A 20,937-nucleotide genomic window follows, 5' to 3' on the forward strand; every position below is an offset into this window, starting at 1 on the left:
CTTTTTTGGAAGGTGGGGGTGGTAAATACCCCAACGGGAAAGTTGATGGGATTGTTATTTGTAGTTAACTTGTTCAGTTTCCAAATCTAAGATAGTTTCTTACTTGTGAGCCTATTTGAAGGCAATGAAACAACCCAAAGTGTCCTTTCTGCCTTGACATTATTCTCCCGCTTTTTCATCCAGTGAGAACATTCTCTTGATAGTTTTCCAAACAACCTGCCTGTTAGTTTTGAGCAGGAGTCAGCAAACATTTTCAGCAGGGGGCTGGTCCACTGTCCCTCAGACCTTGTGGGTGGCCGTACTATATATATTTTTTTGGGGGGGGGGATGAACAAATTCCTATGTCCCACAAATAACCCAGAGATGCATTTTAAATAAAAGCACACATTCTACTCATGTAAAAACACCAGGCAGGCCCCACCAATAACCCAGAGATTCATTTTAAAGAAAAGCACACATTCTACTCATGTAAATACACGCTGATTCGCAGACCGTCCGCAGGCCAGATTTAGCTGGCGATTGGGCCAGATCTGGCCCAGGACTTATTTTGCCTCCCCAAGGTTTTGAGCAACGTTTCCCTTACATTGGCACTTTGCAAACGGCGAAATTAGGCTTGCTGCTGTTTTTCTTGGTTCTGCTCCTGTGTCTTCCAGCAGCAGCATAACACAGGCAAATTTAGCAAGTAGCATGGCCAGGTCAGGAGCTTGCTTTGTGAGAAACGTTTCCCTGACTAAATCTCTGCCCATCAGAGTGGCTGTTGTAGGAGCAGAGAGTTGGTGGGTATGGTTAGCAAGCCTAATTGTTGCAAGCTCCCAGGGGTGTCAGTAAAAAAGCCATTTTGGTATATAAGCAGTACATGCACTGATTAATAAAATAGCAAGGTACCAACGTCATGGGAGTCTCTCCAACTTCCTGCTGGAAGCTAGATCCTCAATTCCTGGTGACGTCAGTGCATCCTCTGAGGGCAACCTGTCCGTAGAGTGTCTGCAAACCTGCTTGAGGCTATCCAAGTCCCTCTGCCTTGTATCTCCATGACCTTTAACGTTGCTGGAATCTATTGTGTGATAGAAAGGATTTACCAGGATCCACTGGAATTATATTCCTACCAACACAACAGGCTGTGAGGATAGCAGCTGTAAAGACTACTGTTCCAGCATACCTGCTTTATTAAACAAACCTGTGTGAATGATTCTCCCTGCACATGTGATGCTAGTGGAGCACATACTCACTGTGGTTCGTAGGAATTTAATTTTAAAATTAGGTATTATAGCCTTCTTGGAGTTCACCGATTGGGTCTGCGTTGCTCCGGGACAGGAGGAAGGAAGTCAAATGACACCGAGGTTGATTCAAAGAAAGAGTTTGTTCTGCTCTCCGGATAGCAGAAGGCCCTTGCGTGATCAAGTCCACAGCAAGTCCAAAGAAATGACAAGTTTCATGCAGTATATATATCCTCCAGGCACCCTCTCCCTCCTTCCAACCATGTCAGCCTATGTACGCAGGTTGACATCACATATGTTCTTGCTCTGGTATTCTTAACCATAAAAGGGTTTCCTTCCTGTACTTCTGACCATAAAAGGATCTTCCTCTTCCTACTCAAATCTGGGAGGAAGAGGTCATCATCTCCGGGAACACACTTCTGGCGTTTTCCCCGGACATCGGCCTGTGCGTCTTTTGTGGTCAGCACATAAGATAAGTTACTGACGTGTCTTCTCTGTTCCCCTAGAAGAACAGCCAGGGTCATCCCTTGCCGTGACTGATAAAGGAGAGAACTTCTTTATGCAGCTGTGTCCTTGTTATGCTTTTGCTCAACAGCTCAGGTTTTACGCATTTTAGAGTACTCTCTTGGAGAAAGAAGAAAAGGAGGGCTTTGAGTCAGTTTTAAACTTACAGTGGTACCTCGCAAGACGAATGCCTCGCAAGACGAAAAACGCGCAAGACGAAAGAGTTTTCCGTTTTTTGAGTCGTTCCGCAAGACGAATTTCCCTATGGGCTGTTTCCTTTTTCTTAAAGCCGCTAAGCCGTTAATAGCCGCTAATAGCCGTGCTTCGCAAGACGAAAAAACCGCAAGACGAAGAGACTTGTGGAACGGATTAATTTCGTCTTGCGAGGCACCACTGTACTGCACAGAAACTCCTACAACTTGAGGGAATTTAGCAGAGACTGAATCTCGTTTCTGAAGCAAGGAAGCACCATCTCCTGGGTCCGTTGCCTGCTTCTTCCTTTTTCTGCTGTATGGCACACCTGAAGTTGAGCGTTGAAGGGACTTAAGTGACCCAAGAAGAAACACTCCACTTTACCTGGATCCCTTTCCCCTAAGGGCTTATCTAAGCTAGCCTAATTTCAGAGGGTGGGAGTGCTGTTTTGGTCTACACTGATCCCTTTGGGCGACTGAGACTCAAATGGACAAACAAACAACAACAACACAGAACGACCAGTGTACATTGGTTTAAATATCAGGAAAGCAGTTGCATAATACACAGGATGTTGCAGGTCAGCTGCTCCCCCCCCCCCCCGTTCCTCAAAATGAACCTCCAGGCTGTGTTTTCCCGCCCCCTCCCTCTGGTTTCTCACATCACACCCCCATCGATTATTCATCCAGCTTTCCCTTATGTCTTGATGGCGCCAGAATGCCACCACCCCTTTGTATCGGGTAAATATTGTATTTAGCCACCAATCCGATTCTCATTTGCTTTTAAAGTAGGGTGTTGCAGTCTGTCTCTCCACCTGGGACCAAAATCACACAATCATAGGCTCAAGCAGCTCTGAATCTTTCCCTTTCTGCCTGCTCACCTCTATGCTTGGGACAAGAGTGATGGCATAAACGTAGCTTTCTACGTCCTTTTGTCCACCATCGTTGCCAAGGCACCAGGAATAAAAGCACCAACTTGGGTGCACACAGAACCTGTTGATGATGCAGGCAAGGTACTGTAAATTGCGCTGTGGTCCACACCGCACCAGCTGTAGTGCTTTGAAGCGCAGGGTGCGAGTGAATCCCCCAAGTGTTTTCTTCACAGGAGACTTGGGAGCTGCCTGAGAATCCCCTTGCTAAGCACTTCTGCAAAACGTTAATATTCCCTTTGTTCTGCTATCAGCTGTTCAGGAGGCTGGTTTGCGCTAGGATTAGGATTTATCATCAAGTGTATTTTTGTGTGCAGTGGGAGTGTAAAAACGCAGCTTACTGTATAATCAACACAGGGAAACAACCCCCCCCCCAAAAAAAATCTCACATGCAGCTTTCTCAAGAGCCTTTTCTAAGTGGCACCTCAACCGCCGCTTCCAAACCAGGTCTTTCCTAAAGGAAAGGATGGGTAGAGGATGCCCTGTGGAGCACATGCAGGCAACAACATCAGTCTTCCCCGCTACCTGCAATCCTAGCCCCACTTAGGGTAAAGGGTCCAGTTAGGTCCAGTTGTGACCGACTCTGGGGTTGTGGCGCTCATCTAGCTTTATTGGCCGAGGGAGCCGGCGTACAGCTTCCGGGTCATGTGGCCAGCAGGACTAAGCTGCTTCTGGCGAAACCAGAGCAGCGCATGGAAACGCCTTCCCGCTGGGGTGGTACCTATTTATCTACTTGCACTTTGAGGTGCTTTCGAACTGCTAGGTTGGCAGGAGCAGGGACCAAGCAATGGGAGCTCACCTCGTCGTGGGGATTTGAACCGCCGACCTTCTGATCGGCAAGTCCTAGGCTCTGTGGTTTAACCCACAGCGCCACCCGCGTCCCATCCCCACTTACTTGGGAGTAAACCCAACAGGGCTTACTTCTGACTCAGTTAGGATTGTATACTGTAGTAACACTTCACCAAGTGTCAAGCATCCCAACGCCTTCCTCCCCGAGCTTCGGAAAGGGCAGCATCACACCCACCATGGCAAGTGCATTTGGCATCTACAGACTAAGCCCTAATGAATCCAGTAAGAACCACTCTGATGTAGAAATTGGATTTCCAAGTCCCCTTTCAGCCATGAGCCCCACTGGGCGACTTTAGACCAATCAGTACCTCAGCCTGACCTACACCACAAGGTTGTTGTGAGGGTAATGGGGGGAGAACCGTGACTTGAGGTCCGTAGAGGAAAGGTAGCCTATAAATGTATTAAGTAGTGAAATACAGTAATAAAAAAAATATGCCTAGGCATAACTCCCACCTGGCTCTTAAGATATACTGGGCAAGGCAAATGCCCAGTTTGAAACATAGCTGTCAACGTTTCCCTTTTTTAAGGGAAATTCCCTTATTCCGAATAGGATTCCTCGCAAGAAAAGGGAAAAGTTGACAGCTACGGTCTGACAGGATGCAAGGACCACCAGATGATCACTCTTCTAAGAAGGGAATGCATTGATGGAATGATACCATGTATAAGCTAGACGTGTACAGGAAGTAATACATCAGTGGTGGAATGTAGTGGTGGCACTAGAAGCAACCCTCCTCTGCTGCACACATATAACATGTATGCAACACACACAGTCCATGTGCCAGTGCATTGTTGTGACCAACAAACCTGGCATCAACTATCCACCCACTACTACAACAACCAGAATCTTTAGCATGGGCCAGACTCTGCATTTAACTAAATCAATATCTGCTTTAAGATACTGCAGAAACCAAATTCTTGATGCTTAATAATTAAGTCTGTTGAGAACCTGAGATTTTATTAATGAATGAGGGAAATGTGTTTTCCCCCAAAAACTGGAACACTGGGCTATTTGTATGTGCAAAACTGCCTCCAGGGTGTTTTTCATACATCCACCAACATGTCACACGCTAGGAAATACCACCTTTCTCTCTGCATGCACCCAATTCCTGGAGGCAGCTCCAAACTTCGCTCTCAAATATTTGGATTGTGTGACAGGGAAGTCCCAGCAAGAACTCCCAAGCCCTTGCATTCTGTCAAAGGCATGGCCTGGTGGTTATTACAAGATAGCCTCCCTGCATAATGGGAGGTTTTTCAGAACTCCTGCAAACAAGGATGTGCCAGCCTGTGAATGTTAACAGTCTTTCACAGCTGGATGACGCAAAAAGCCACACACACCTTTTAATGCAAGATTTATTTAATTATAAGCATTGATGAACCATTTAATATTTCAAAAATCTCTAAGCAGTATACAGTATAAGACTTGCAACATAGTCATAATCAAATTGTTAGAGAGCCAGCCTAAGCCCGAGGACAGTCAAGTTTCAAAGTCCATCTCACTTGTCTATCCTACCTTGTAGGATTGTTGTTAGAATTAAAGGAGTGAAGAAACAGCAAAATCCATGTAGGCGATCCTCAGTTCGTTGAAGGAAAGATGGGGTAAAAAAATGTGATCTAATATGAAAGAGAGATGCAGTCTCGTATGACCTGGAACTGGCAACCATAATGTTGTGTACCGATTTTCTGCTACCTTCAGTTGAAATAATTTTGTAATGCTGAAAATACACAGGGATGTTCCTATGAACAGTGGCCCAATTTGCATAAAACGGCATGTGCTGCTTTATATAAATAGATGCAAATTCAGCTCTCCAAGCAAATTAAGGTGTGTGCGTGTTCCACAGCACTTTGCAGCACACCCTACAGTCCAGTATTATTATTATTATATATTTATTCCACCGTCTTGTTCCGTGACAGGGACTCAAGGTGGCTTAAAGATAAAATAGCTGAAAACAATGGGGGGTGTCATTAAAAACAATTAAACATGAATAGAACTTAAGCCATATATATATATATATATATATATATATATATATATATATATGCAGGTTTTGGTGTCCTCGGGTGTCTTCCCGTGTAAAAGTTGGGGTGTCTAGGCGACGTTTCGACGAGGTCTCACTCGTCATCTTCAGGCTGGTGCTTTCGGCTTCTTGTTACTGGAACAGAGCGGGATCTCAATGTTTGAGTTCCTATAAATACTGTAGAGGGGGTGTGGTGTCTAGCCTCCAATGTTCTGGGCAGAGAGGAAGTTCCCAGGCTAGTGTGCCTTTTCTTCTTTTGTTCCTTAATTACTTGAGAGATACCTTGAGTGATTTCTTGAGTGATATCCTGAGTACCACTTAGGTGGGTCATTAGGTGTGGATTAGTTGCTAAAGTCTTTGTGTCTTGACCTCTTGAACTTTGTGAAGAGTTTTCCTGAGAAGATGGCTGTATTGCACTTAGTTGTGCTTTGGCTTGGCTTCGTGTATAGGGGCGAGCTGTGGTTTTGTGGCTTGTGTCAGCCAGATCTGTGTAGGGATTGCAGGGGGGTGCAGCATCCGGAGGTGCCACCATGGATTGGCTACTGGATGGTGTCAGTAATTCATCTGTGGAGAGGGTCTGGGTTTGGGTCTGGTGTGGTTGAATGGTGTTGGCGTTCTGTGTGCCTCTGGATCTGGTGTCAGTTTTTGTGGGGAGGGCTAATTTCCAGATGTCTGGCAAGCGGGATGTGTCGTCACGCTTGTTCATGTTGTGAGGGTGTTTCTCTATCTCGATGGCTTCCATGATTATTCTCTTGTGGTGATGTTCCGTGTTAAAGAGCAATTTGGAATCTGCAAAATTAATTTCGTGTCCTGTTTCTTTCATGTGTTGGAAAAGAGAGGAAGTTTTTTCTTCTTTTTTGACGGCATTCTTGTGTTCTGCGATACGTGCATTTATTCGTCTGTTTGTTTGTCCAATGTACGTGGCTGGGCAGACTTTGCAGGGACAAACAAACAGACGAATAAATGCACGTATCGCAGAACACAAGAATGCCGTCAAAAAAGAAGAAAAAACTTCCTCTCTTTTCCAACACATGAAAGAAACAGGACACGAAATTAATTTTGCAGATTCCAAATTGCTCTTTAACACGGAACATCACCACAAGAGAATAATCATGGAAGCCATCGAGATAGAGAAACACCCTCACAACATGAACAAGCGTGACGACACATCCCGCTTGCCAGACATCTGGAAATTAGCCCTCCCCACAAAAACTGACACCAGATCCAGAGGCACACAGAACGCCAACACCATTCAACCACACCAGACCCAAACCCAGACCCTCTCCACAGATGAATTACTGACACCATCCAGTAGCCAATCCATGGTGGCACCTCCGGATGCTGCACCCCCCTGCAATCCCTACACAGATCTGGCTGACACAAGCCACAAAACCACAGCTCGCCCCTATACACGAAGCCAAGCCAAAGCACAACTAAGTGCAATACAGCCATCTTCTCAGGAAAACTCTTCACAAAGTTCAAGAGGTCAAGACACAAAGACTTTAGCAACTAATCCACACCTAATGACCCACCTAAGTGGTACTCAGGATATCACTCAAGAAATCACTCAAGGTATCTCTCAAGTAATTAAGGAACAAAAGAAGAAAAGGCACACTAGCCTGGGAACTTCCTCTCTGCCCAGAACATTGGAGGCTAGACACCACACCCCCTCTACAGTATTTATAGGAACTCAAACATTGAGATCCCGCTCTGTTCCAGTAACAAGAAGCCGAAAGCACCAGCCTGAAGATGACGAGTGAGACCTCGTCGAAACGTCGCCTAGACACCCCAACTTTTACACGGGAAGACACCCGAGGACACCAAAACCTGCATTCCTGTACCCGTGAAAATCTACGAAAGCATATATATATATATATATATATATATATGCAGGTTTTGGTGTCCTCGGGTGTCTTCCCGCGTAAAAGTTGGGGTGTCTAGGCGACGTTTCGACGAGGTCTCACTCGTCATCTTCAGGCTGGTGCACCAGCCTGAAGATGACGAGTGAGACCTCGTCGAAACGTCGCCTAGACACCCCAACTTTTACACGGGAAGACACCCGAGGACACCAAAACCTGCATTCCTGTACCCGTGAAAATCTACGAAAGCATATATATATATATATATATATATATATATATAAAATCTATTTAAAACATAAAAACAATTGCCATAAAAACAGCACAGCACCACGCCTCTCGTTAAAAGCAGTTGGTTGCCCAAAGCTGGCATTATGTATTTATTTATACCGTACATAAAAATGTAAAAAATAAGTTCTAAAAAAGGCTGGTGGCACAGAGGTGAAGGCCAGGAGACAAATGGCCTCGCCCTCCCATCTTCTTAATCACCCCCACCTCATTAGCCATCTTTTGCCCAGTATTGCTTGAATTGTAGATTGTAAGCCCTTCGGGGCAGAGGCCTGCAATTTTTCCCGAGCCTGCTTTGCGAAGCCACGAGGGTGCCGCTTTAAGTGGCCAATGCTTGACGTCCCATGCCCCTGCTTATCACTGGGCTCTTTACTACCACCACCACCCTCCCTCCTCATTTCAAGGGCCGCCTCCTCCTCCTCAACATGGCGACGGGCGCCCATTGCAGAAAGAGCACCCGAAGACCTTCCCAACATGGCGAGCCTCCCCCCGCCCTCCTCAACATGGCGCCGCCTTCTCTTCCAAGCGGCTAGCGCCCTTCCCATCATGGCGGCCGCACAGCCCGCTCGGTTCGGGGGCGCTTTTGCCAGCCGACCTTCCCAAAATGGCGCCCGTTTGCCTTTTCTCTCTCTCCCCCCCCCAAACTACGCGCCCCTCTTTCCGACCCACGCCGCCAGCTCTCCAGGCCTATTAAAAACCTCCCCCCGTCCTTTCTCTATCGGCGTGGGGAGGATTAAAGAATAGAAACCCAAACGAAACCCTCGTTGCCCTTCCCATCATGGCGGCGCGGCGGCTCCCCTCACGCCGTGCGTCCTCCCTTCCCCCCTCCCCTCCGGCCTGGTGCTGCTCCTGCCACCACCGCCCGACTCGAGTGCCGCCCGAGCTAGGCCCGTTCTGAGGCGCCCGCCTTCCCGGCTTTATTCCCCCCCCCCCCTTTTGCTCCCGCCATCGCGGCGGCGGCGGCTCCTCAGCCGTGAGGTGAGGTGGCGAGGCGTCCTCTCAGCCTAGGCCGCGCCTGTTTCCCTCAGCCGAGCCCGAGGAGGGGCGCGCGCCCGCTCCCCTCCTCCTCCTCCCTCCTTCCCTCGCTCCCGCGTGTGCGGGTCTCCCGCGCCCAGTCGCAGCAGCTTCCTCCACCACATCCCGCCGCCGCCGCCCTCCTCCTCCTCCTCCTGCCTGCCTGCCTGCCTGGCTTCTCCTTCTTCCTCCACGGCGCAGGCCCGCCGCAGCGCAGCCGCTCTGAGGTGAGTGTCCTACCGCGCAATCTCCCAGCAGCTCCTCACTCGCCTCGCGCCAGACCCGGCGCAGCCGCAGCAACGCGGGGGCCCCGCACCTCCTCGCCCTCCGCCTCCTCCTCCTCCTCTTCCCAAGAAGAAGAAGAAGGGGAAAGGACCGCCAGCCGCCCCCGCCGACCGACCGACCGGGCGCGCGCTCCGACCCCCCCCCTCACGAACAACGTCCCCCCCCCGCCTCACACCGGGCCCGCCGCCGCCGCCGCCGCCCCCCTCTTGCCCCCGCGGGCCGAGGCCTGACTAGGCCCCGAGGAGCCTCTGAGGGGAAGGAGGAGGGAGGCTTAGGCCGGCCGTGAGGGAGGGGGGGGTCCCTTTTAAAAATATTAGGTTATTTTGACCCTCTTTCTGAGGATTCAGAGACCCTAACTCGGGGGGGGGGAGGGCTGTGTTCTTGTTGTTGTTGTTATTGTTGTTAATACTATTATTAATTGCACTTATTTTATTTCCCGCCCTCTTTTCGCGCTAGGCCGCGACTCCTGGGGTAGATTTGTACGGCTACTTTATATTCCATCCCCCCCCCTCTTTTTTCTTAATCCTGGGCGCGGGAGGGAAAGGGACGCGCGCGCGCCTTTTTCGGGGAATCCCCCTCCTTAAACACAGACTCAGGCCAGTGTCAAGATGGGGGTCTTCCTATTTTTCTTTCCAACCCCCCCCCCCCAATCTGCTTTCTTTCCAAATCCTCCTTGATTTGGGACGTGATGAAATCCAGGATAATTCCAAGCAGCCAAGAACAACCTCACGCTGCTCTTTCCCCCTTAAATAGGAACCCCCTTTTTTGCCCACCTCCCCATTTTGAGGAAGTGGGGGCATAAAGTACTGGTTGGAAAGCAGTAACTTTGAAGGATTTGCCTGCCCCCACCCCTTATTTTTTTCTTTCTTTCTTTACTGGAGGCCAGAGACTTTTTTTTTTTTAAAAAAAAGATTTTCCGTCTTCTTGCACAAAGGGGATTTTTAAAGTTGAAAGGTGGGGCAAACATACCCTAAATAAATACATTTAATCTATTGATAAGAAGGGAGGCAGTCACCAGGTGTTTTTTGTGGTGCGGGGGGGGGGGGAATAGGAGCCCAGCCTAATCTCTATTGTTGGGATTCCTAACAGAAGTGCAAACTTCTTTCTCAAGTTGATTTTCCCCCACTGACTGCTGTTGATTCCCCCAGTCATTGAGAACGATGTGCCCTTGCATGCTCTGTAAGAGAAATAATGTGTACCACTGAGATTTTGACAATTGAAGGGTGCATAAATTCTGTTAAATAAATATATTTCTCCTGGGTTCTGGTTATATGCAGACTTGCATCTTTTTAATGTTTAAATTGCACCCACCCCAATCCTTTTGGACAGTGCAGCAGGGGACCATAGTGCAGGTGCCTAATCTATTCCCACCGTCTTTACCTGTCCCTAAATTGGTGTGTGTGCTTGTACCCTTTGACTGGTTGTCATGGTAGGAAGAGTCCCTGTTTGCCTGAAGAAATGCAGGGTGCTCCGTCCAGGGTGAGGATCCTTGCAAGAGAGCAAATCTGTATTCTTAGACGGGGAGGAGATGGATCCCTTAGACAGCTTTTGTTCCTGGAAATGGGTGGCTTACGGCTTGGAAGTCTGGTAGGGAATGCTAGAAAGCTCATGGCTCATTGGCTGTGCTAAGGAAGCTGTGGCGAAACTATCATTGCTCAACTTGCTGCTGTAGCTTCTCCAAAAAAGCAGGGTGGGGGAGGGAGAACCTGTGGCCCTCCAGTTCATGGAATACAACTCCCATCGTCCCTGACCCGCTGACCATGCTGGCTGAGAGTTGGAGGGCAAAATCTAGAGGGACACAGGTTCCGCATCTCTACCAATGAGGGCCAAAATTGTTGCCCAATTCCCTTCCCTATTCGGACCCAGGCACTGGGGGAAAAGGCAGATATCTCACTGGTTTTTTCAATATGTTCAGGAACTAGCACAGCCTTAAGCACCCTGCAATTCAGGATCTGGACCACAGCGTTGGAGATGCCTTTAGTTTGTGCATTTAGTGTCTTGCAAGTGCCTTTCAAAAAGGAGTGCTCCATTCCTATCCTAGACTTCTTCCTTCCTTTCTTGTTCTTTCCAAATTCAGTGATGTTTGATGTGTGAAGGGGCCGTTGGGTTTTTACCCCCACATTAGCTATGTCTCGGAAGCAGGTGATGTACAAAGAGGTAGAAGTTTTGTCTACTAACCCTCTTGGGAGGAATGAGCCAAGGCTCAAAAGTTGCTGTAGCAGAGGAGCTGCTTGTCAGGGGAAGTGGCAGACTGCCTATCCTTTGCATATCAATAGAAACTGGGTGTGGTGGAGTTCCTTTTATCTAATGCAGGCTAGGCTTTGAACTGTGCAGGGCTGCAAGGGCACTGGAGGAGAGAGAGGGCGAATGGCTTCTTCCCCAAACCTATGGTTATGTGGGAGTGGTTTGAATAAAACTTAGTGCATTTAACACAACTTGGATAAGAAGTGTATGGCGGAAGCTGTAGTGCAATTTGTTTGAAAGTTAACCTCTGTGCACCAATTTTTCTGATGTTGTACTGGAGGCCAGAGACATGTGCAGATACAGTACAGGACTTCTGTTTCAGTGTATCTGAAGAAGTTTGCATGCACACAAAAGCTTATACCCAGAACAAACTTAGTTGGTCTCTAAGATGCTACTGGGCAAAATTTTTATTTATTTATTTTATTTCAACTGCATCAGACCAACACGGCTACCTACCTGAATCTAGATACAGGATATGTAAGATACTTTGGTTAACATTGTATTTTGTCTGGCATAACTTGCAGTGTTAGAAACTCAGATATATAATCTAATTTGCCCAATGGCACCTTAAACCTGGGTTACGGTTGCCACAATGGAATGTCTAGGTGCCCTTTTCCCCCCAGTGAACTTTTTTTAAAACAAATATTATTGATTTCATTTCTGTACTACTTTATATTTTAAAGAACAACTCTCAAAGTGGTTTGCAACGTTTTAAAACATCAAATAAAACAATCCACAGTAAAACAAATTAAAGCTTCAAGGAAAATATTTCAGATCTTTCTCTAAGTGACATTTTGCTTTCCCCAGTCACCAGCCTGGCATTCAGAGATCCCCACATGGTCATCGTAGGACCCATGTCAGTCGCAAAACACACATGGTGCCTGACTAATTTTTCTGTCATTGGGCATAAGACATTGGGAGGGACACCAACACTAGCCTTCTACACCAGAAGAGAGAAGCTGGGTCAGTTGCTTGTAGCTGCGACTTCGTACAGTGCATCAAGGTGCAAAGAATTTTTATCCTTGTTAGAATTGCAGCCCCCTCCCCCACAATTTTTACGCAAGAGGGAAACAGTGACAGTAAAACTGGTTTTTAAATAGGTTTCTTTTATATGCAGAGGACCCTCAGAAAGTGTTATCTGGAACCAGGAAAATTCATCTGTTATCCCACAAGGATAATTTCTCCCTGGGCTTTTTTCTTTCTTTCCTGAAAATGTCAACATTTGTTTTGCTGCATTCATGTTTCAAAGCGGAGTGGAGCTTCTGTGTCTGCAGTCTCCACTTCTCTTTAGGCTTGCTTCAGACAAGACTCATTTCCTACAAGGAAGTAACTGAAACCGCTTCTTTAAATTGGCTCATGCAGTATGATTGTAAGCATTTCGCCTGAAAGCAAGTCTCGCTGCTATTTACTGCCTTGATCCCCACACATGATCCTCCTACACTGGATGCTTTCACATATCCTTGCTATCATTCAGTTCTTTGCCAAAAAAATCTCGTCCCACACCTAAAATGTGTAGATAAAATTTCTGCAAGAAGGAAAGAGGTGTGTGCATGCAATACACGTACACGGTTAATGTACATAACTTAAAGCAAATGTTTTTGACACACAGTGACTGCTGTATCAGTAGAGATACAGGCTGGATCTAGAGTGACTGCTGTATCAGTAGAGATACAGGCTGGTCAGCAAACTTTTTCAGCAGGGGGCTGGTCCACTATCCTTCAGACCTTGTGGGGGGCCGGACTATATTTTGAAAAAAAAAAAATGGAATGAATTCCTATGCCCCACAAGTAACCCAGAGATGCATTTTAAATAAAAGCACACAGTCTACTCATGTAAAAACATTGATTCCTGGACCATCCGCAGGCTGGATTGAGAAGGCGATTGGGCCTGATTCGGCCCCCAGGTGCTGACCCCTGATTTAGACACACCGAAGAAAACAGAGAAAAAACAGGACTACACATCTCCATCTGGTGGCACAATGTTACATCACATATGCAATGCATTTGTTGTTGTTTAGTCATTTAGTAGTGTTCGATACAGTGGTACCTCGCAAGACAAAAAACGTGCAAGACAAAAAACGTGCAAGACGAAAGAGTTTTCCGTTTTTTGAGTCGTTCCGCAAGACGAATTTCCCTATGGGCTTGCTTTGCAAGATGAAACGTCTTGCGAGTTCTTACGAGTTTGTTTCCTTTTTCTTAAAGCTGCTAAGCCGTTAATAGCTGCTAAGCCGCTAATAGCCGTGCTTCGCAAGACGAAAAAACCGCAAGACGAAGAGACTCGCGGAATGGATTAATTTCGTCTTGCGAGGCACCACTGTAAATCACTTTTTCTTTACTAGTCTAGCTGAGTTCACTGTGATTTATAGACTTATTACAGTGTTGGGCCAGAGCAAGAGAAACACATTCAGATCCCTTGAACACGCAAGGTTCAGAAAAAGGCAAGCCAACATGATCTGGGTTGTGAAGCGAGCAACCCAACCATAGAACTTTTTAGGGCGTTTTTAGTTTAGAGAAAAGGTGCGTAAGATGGAACACAGAGGTGTATAAATTTCTGCAAGGTGTGGGGAAAGTGGATAGAGAAAAGTTTTTATCCCCCTTTCATGCTATTAGAACCCAGAGCGACCCAGTAAAGCTGAATGGTAGAAGATTCAGACCAGACAAAAGTCACTCGCACAGCACATAGATATTGGGAAGGAGACAAACCATAAGCCTGTGTTTGCACATAACACTAAGCCAAACTATAGCTTGGCTCTACGTAGAGCATCAGGAACAGCAGAGGAGTGAAGTGGCCGCGATTTTTCATCTTGGACAGATGAAACACTTTTTCATTCTTGCTAAACTTTAGTTTTGACTTAACTTAGTTATAGATGAACCAGACCACAGCCTTAGGTCAATCTGCTTCATAGAAATGCTCTGAGCTTGGCAGTAGGATGAAAACAGAAATGTAGCCTAAGAAAAATAATCAGAATTTAATGGAAGTATCTGCCCACACTAGAATTCCAATTAACGTTTTGTGATAAAAGCAAGAGTCTTCTAGTCGGACAGTCATACCTCTGGTTGCGTTTGCTTTATGTTGCGGATTTTCGGGTTGCGAATGTGGCAAGTGTATACTTCCGGCTCTCGCCGCATGCGCAGAAGCGACCTGCGCATTTTGTGCTGCACAGAAGCGCTCTTTTGCGCACGTGCAGTAGTGTCGCTCTACTTATGGACTTTTTGGGGTGCAAATGGCACCCCAAAACGGATCACGTTCGTAAGTAGAGGTACCACTGTATAGCAAATAAGGATGCTGGTGGGATAAAAATTAGTTACGTTTATTGTTCATAATTCTGTTATATTGGGTGGGGGGAAGAAATACTTAACAGTACAAATCAAAGGGTTGCTTACCTGATTTCACCATAGCATTGAGAGTGTTGTAATCAGCAGGCCCTGCTTCCAGAAAACGGAGATAATTTCTTTCCATGGTCTTAATCTTTAAATCTCTTTGGCTGCTTCCGTCTTTTGTTATGGTCTATATCATTCAGTATGTTAGCTAGAGGGGCTGTACTTTTGCTTTTAACTTTTGTCTTACTGTTGCTCCATCCAACCGTAATACTTTTGTCATATTCTTGTTTCCAGTGGCATTGGGGCACCGGTCTCCCAAGCCTGGGTGTGATGTTCCAGCATAGCATTTTAAACTCTCACCCTTGCACCATCACAAATATGAGGCTTGCAGAGGACAGGGTACAACAACCCCAAATCAACAAGCTGCACATGTAAAAGAATCTGTGAACGGAACAGAATTCAGGGGTTGCTTTGGCCCCCAAGTCTGCCGTGGATTCCTGAACTTGCACATGAAGGTGCATGATGCATAGTCTGACCACCGGTTTACCGTATTTTTCGTTCTATAGGACGCACATTTCCCCCTCCAAAAATTAAGGGGAAATGTGTGTGCGTCCTATAGAGCGAATGCAGGCTGCGCCGCTAAGCCCAAAGCCAGAACAGGAAGACAGAGCACTGCGGAGCGCTCCGTCTCGCTGCTCTAGCTTGGGGATGGCTTCGCGCACAGCCTCTCCAGGGCAGCGGGGTGCCTTCACCCTGCTGTCCTGCAGAAGCTGGCAAGGCTGTTCCCAAGCCAGAACAACGAGACAGAGCGCTCCGTCTCGCTGCTCTAGCTTGGGGACGGCTGCACGCAAAGCCTCTCCAGGGCAGCGGGGCGCTGCGCTCCAAAGGCTTCAGGGATCTTTGAGGCTGGCGGTGGGGGAAAGCAGCGCTTCCCCCCACCGCCAGCCTCACAAGCTCTGGTGAGTGTACCTTGAACGCACCTTGTTTTAGAGGGGGAGAACAAGAAAAAAAAATTTTCCCCTGTTCTCCCCCTCCTATGGTCCAGTGTGTCCTATGGTCCGGTGCGTCCAATGGAGCGAAAAATACGGTATTTAGCCCAGTATTGTCTACTGTGGCAGCAGCACTCAAGGGTCTTAGGCAGAGATCTTTGCCAACAGATGTTTCAAAACGAGACCTTCCAGCGCTGAGCTTTGTCCTACTGCTAACATAAGCCATGTCACCTTGTCACATGCTTGGTCTGATTCCACATGCTTTCCCCACTAATGAGTTTTAGGCATAGTTTTGGGCCTACTGGCTGAGTAATGTCCAGCTCCAATGTGTGTGCTTTTTACTTGCTTTCTATGATGCTGCGTTCATCTCTAGCTTAAGAGTAGAGGGGTATAGATATCCTGCATAGATGTGTTGAATTTCCAAGGGTTCAGTGGGTTCACCCCACCCCCAGTGTGTGGCTAAGGACCTACAGCCGTGTGTGTGTGTGTGTATTCAAGGGTTAGTACACATTTATACATATTATATATACATATATATATATATATAGTGGTACCTCTGATTGCGTACGGGATCCGTTCCAGAGCCCTATTCGCAACATGAGCAGAACGCAACCCGTGTGTGCGCAGGTCACGATTTGCCGCTTCTGCGCATGCGTGTGACATTTTGAGCGCATGCGCGAGCAGTGAAACCCGGAAGTAACCCTTTCCGGTACTTCCGGGTCGCTGCAGGACGCAACCTGAAAAGATTTAACCTGAAGCAAACGTAACAAGAGGTATGACTGTATATACGTATAAATTTTTATTAAGTTTTTGAAGAGAAAATTTTAAAACAAAACGATTTCAAACATTAAAATACAGAGTTCTTTCGAACCCTTAGACCCCCTTCCCTCCCTCCATGAGTTCCATCTTTAAGATTAAATTTACTGCATCTTTTACCATTATATATCTATTCTATAACTAACCATTAAAAAATTCCACATTACAAGTGTCTTTACATCCCTGCCAAAGATTTTAACTTTTTACAGTGGTCTTTTAAGTAAATTACAGATTTACTCCAGTCTTTAGAAAATACCTGGTTTCAGATCTTCCCCACCAGTTTTGTCATTTCCACATACTCCATTAGTTTCATCTGCCATTCTTTTGTTGGTACTTCTCCTTCCTTTCACCTCTGGGCTAGTAGCATTCCTGCTGCCGTTGTTGCGTACATAAAAAATCTTTTATCTTCTCTTGGGAACTCTTCACCTATAATACCTAGTAAAAAGGCTTCTGGTTTTTTGACAAATGTATTTTTAAACATTTTCTTTAACTCATTATATATCATTTCCCAGAAAGCCTTTCCCAGTGTACGTGTCACCACTGAGTTCAGTGAGATTTCATACAATTGCAGCCTAAGTTCATTCCCACTTTACATCTTAAGCAGTCATTGCTGCAACCCCTTAAGAGTCACAGCTCCTTATGGTCTTGTCACCAACATAATGCTAAGGACTCATCTGTCAATGCAAGGATTTATTCTTTTGCAAGAAGACTTCTCTCTCCCCCATCCCCTAAATCTGCTCTGGGTTCCCTCCACCAACCCCCCCCGAGCAGATTTGAGGAGGACGGGGGGACGACAACTGGATTGCACAACTGGAAATCCTTGAGTGGTTACATAGCACTACTTTGAATATAACCCTGAACATGTAAAGGAGCTATGAATCTGGAAGAGCCGTGCTTCTCTTTTGCACTGTGACTGACAGAGAGGCTCCCTGTCCTGCAAAATCAGGAAATCTGTGAAAGACTTAACAAATCTTGGGTCCAGGTGCCCCGACTTTGTTTAACGCTCTGTCACAAGAGACCAGGGCCCTGCGGGACTTGACATCTTTCTGCAGGGCCTGCAAGATGGAGCTGTTCCGCCTGGCCTTTGGTTTGGACTCAGTCTGACCCTTATGTTTCATTCCACTTATGGTCTTGATCTATGGGCTACTTTTAAAATGAGGCTGCATTTTAAAACGCATTTTAACCTGCATTTTAAATTGTGTTTTTCCCCCCTATTATGTTTATACTGTAATTTTGCTGGTGTTAGCTGCCCTGAGCCCGGCTCTGGCTGGGGAGGGTAGGGTATAAATAAAAATTATTATTATTATTATTATTATTATTATTATTATTATTATTATTATTTGTAAGGCACTTATCATCCGTTTTCACCTTGTGTTCAACTGGAAACAGCCTGAGCCCAAAACCTCTCAGGATCATCAATCTCCATTTCACCCTTCCTGGATTCTGGCTATGATATCATCCTTAGAAGAGATGAGATCAGACAGGAAAGAAGCGGACAGATCTCAAGGCCTCCTCAGTGCTGGCCCCTGTACTCTGGAAGTGTGTTAGCAAGAAGATAAACCACAACCTGCTCCTACAGTGGTGCCCCGCAAGACGAACGCCTCGCAAGACGGAAAACCCGCTAGACGAAAGGGTTTTCCGTTTTGGAGGCGCTTCGCAAAACAAATTTCCCTATGGGCTTGCTTCGCAGAAGAAAGCCCATAGGGAAATCTCCGGGGACCTCTTTTAAATGCTAGCGGTGGGGAGCAAAGCCTTCCCCCCCCTCCGGCCTTCAGAAGAGGTCCAGGAAGGCCGGCGGGGGCCGAAAGTCTTTGCTCCCCCCGCCTGCCTTCCCGGGAGAGCGGAGAAACGCAGCGCATTTCTCCGCTGTCCCGGAGGGCTTTTGAAGAGATCCAGGACCTCTTCTGAAGGCGGGCGGGGGGCAAAAGTCTTTGCTCCCCCCCACCTGCCTTCAAAAGCCCTCCGGGACAGCGCTGCGTTTCTCCGCTCTCCCGGGAAGGCAGGCAGGGGGGACAAAGACTTTTGCCCCCCGCCCGCCTTCAGAAGAGGTCCAGGACCTCTTCTGAAGGCGGGCGGGGGGCAAAAGTCTTTGCTCCCCCCCGCCTGCCTTCAAAAGCCCTCCGGGACAGCGGAGAAACACGCTGCGTTTCTCCGCTCTCCCGGGAAGGCAGGCAGGGGGGAGCAAAGACTTTTGCCCCCCGCCCGCCTTCAGAAGAGGTCGGGGGACAGACTGTCCCCGGACCTGGTCTGAAGGCGGTTTCCATAGGAACGCATTAATTGATTTTTAATGCATTCCTATGGGAAACCGTGCTTCGCAAGACGAAAAACTCGCAAGACGAAAAGACTTGCGGAACGAATTAATTTCGTCTTGTGAGGCACCACTGTATTTATTTTTGGAGGAGGAATTAATGGAAGGCAATTCTTTTTTCTTGAGCCTTTGGTTGGGCTGTGTTTAGCCTTCCCAGCTGCACTTCCTGGGATCAGTCCCACTTCCTACAGAAACTTCTTCCTTGCAATGTCAGAGATCAGTGCCTGATCATAGAATCATAGAGTTGGAAGAGACCCCAAGGGCCATTGAGTCCAACCCCCTACCAAGCAGGAAACGCCATCAGAGCACTCCTGACATATGGTTGTCAAGCCTCTGCTTAAAGACCTCCAAAGAAGGAGACTCCACCACACTCCTTGGCAGCAAATTCCACTGTCAAACAGCTCTTACTGTCAGGAAGTTCTTCCTAAGGTTTAGGTGGAATCTTCTTTCTTGTAGTTTTGGATCCATTGCTCCGTGTCCGCTTCTCTGGAGCAGCAGAAAACAACCTTTCTCCCTCCTCTATGTGACATCCTTTTATATATTTGAACATGGCTATCATATCACCCCTTAACCTCCTCTTCTCCAGGCTAAACATGATAAAGGACGGCAGGGTGTTTGTGTGTGTTGGTGCTCCTTTCACCCAGTGCCCTGTTCTTTCAGCGTTCGTCACTTGTTCAGCTGGTACATGCAAGTACATATTATGCGGCCGCCTTTCTCTTTGAGGAGGGACAATTGTTTTAAATTGCCCGGCTGCCCTGTATCAAAACCTGTCTTCAGGCAAGCAGCTCAGAGCACTTGCTAATGAGAATTTTCTCCGATGCCAAAATCCAACAGCCATTTTGCTGTTAACTTACTTAAAACAAAGAGCTGCTTTGTATTCCCCTCTCCTTTTTGCTACCAGCCCAGACTGTTTTTTCTTCTTTTTCAAGACTGTGATTATCTTCTTTTAAAATATGCTGCTAGCAGGCACTGTGCTTTGAAAATGTCAGTCCTGTGGGTGTGATATTTTGGGGAGAGGCTCTAGGCAGGCAGTGCACACAGAAGGGATCATTGCCCCAATCCTGGTTACTGGTTTGTTTGTTTTCACACAGCCCCCAGTCAGCTACTGGCTCTGAATATTTCCATATCACATAGCTGACATATGAAGGTGAGAGAAATGCTTCAGTTCAAAAGTAACATTTGCTTGACTGGTTAAAATAGGATATTGGGCCATCTTGACTTTGGTAGAGATTGTTGTTTTCCAAAGTGGGTGGACTTGGAATCAAGTCATGGGTGGGCTTAGAATAATGCTTGAAGTTTATACTGGCTGCAAATTGACTGCCTCAAGTCTGCTGTTTTCCAAAACCTGCAGATCCTCACTGCTGAAAAAGGAGAACTATCAGTCCTTTTGGGCGGGGGGTACGTTGTGTACATTTTATATAAAATTTAACTTAACATAGCGAAATGTCTTGAGTTAAAAAGTCTAACTAGTAAAGTGTAACTTCGTAGGTGAAACTGATCATGCTGCATTTTCAGGGGTTTGGAAAATGGTGCTCTGGGTGACCGATTTGCCCCCATTGAGGGTGGAGGTTAAGATGCACTTTGCTGTAGTGTTTTGGTCTGCGGATAGCATGTTGGCATAGGACAGGGGTAAGGAAACTAAGGCCCGGGGGCTGGATCTGGCCCAATTGCCTTCCAAATCCGGCCTGCGGATGGTCCAGGAATCAGCGTATTTTTAGATGAGTAGAATGTGTGCTTTTATTTAAAATGCATCTCTGGGTTATTTGTGGGGCATAGGAATTTGTTCATATTTTTTTTCCAAAATATAGTCCGGCCCCCCACAAGGTCTGAGGGACAGTGGATAGGCCCCCTGCTGAAAAAGTTCGCTGACCCCTGGCATAGGACCAATTATGAGTAGCTTTGGTCACATTTACGGCAGGAGTGGGGAACCCTTTTCACACATACCCATCTGTGCAAACGTCCAGGGGCCACATGTCACAGTGGTGTGGGGCCAGAGGCAAAAGTAGGCGGAGCAATGAATGATTTTTGCCTTTAAATAGAAGGCCTGTTTCTACACCCCTCTCTATTCTAAATCCTGGCAGCCAAGAGGCATTTTCAGATTTCAAGGAAACA

The 20,937-nt window shown here is 47.0% G+C and overlaps 1 protein-coding gene and 2 long non-coding RNA genes across 14 annotated transcripts in view; 1 reads left to right on the plus strand and 2 right to left on the minus strand.

Annotated features, from left to right (window-relative positions):
* The window catches only part of LOC310826376, a 218,884-nt gene extending 216,760 nt beyond the window's left edge, over nt 1-2,124 (minus strand). The window contains exon 1 of the long non-coding RNA XR_014555804.1: nt 1,897-2,124. This is a non-coding gene — a long non-coding RNA (uncharacterized lncRNA). The remainder of the gene's footprint in view (nt 1-1,896) is intronic.
* Nucleotides 2,125-5,023: 2,899 nt separating this feature from the next.
* On the minus strand, nt 5,024-8,487 carry LOC310826302. The gene is made up of 2 exons (XR_014555714.1): nt 7,806-8,487; nt 5,024-5,675 (listed from the first exon to the last, which is right to left on the minus strand). It is a non-coding gene; the product is annotated as an uncharacterized lncRNA (long non-coding RNA).
* A 118-nt stretch (nt 8,488-8,605) lies between these two features.
* NRF1 (nuclear respiratory factor 1) overlaps nt 8,606-20,937 on the plus strand; it is a 79,874-nt gene continuing 67,542 nt past the window's right edge. For 3 of the 12 annotated variants that reach the window (XM_083700562.1, XM_083700563.1, XM_083700566.1), the window contains exon 1: nt 8,715-9,090. The gene's annotated coding sequence lies outside the window, so the exon portion shown is untranslated. Of the gene's footprint in view, nt 9,091-20,937 lie in introns of all 12 variants that reach the window. The other 9 variants (XM_083700558.1, XM_083700561.1, XM_083700565.1 and 6 more) reach the window with 7 other exon arrangements.

This window comes from Podarcis gaigeae (assembly GCF_964106915.1).
Source record: "Podarcis gaigeae genome assembly, chromosome: 10".
NCBI lineage: Eukaryota > Metazoa > Chordata > Lepidosauria > Squamata > Lacertidae > Podarcis > Podarcis gaigeae.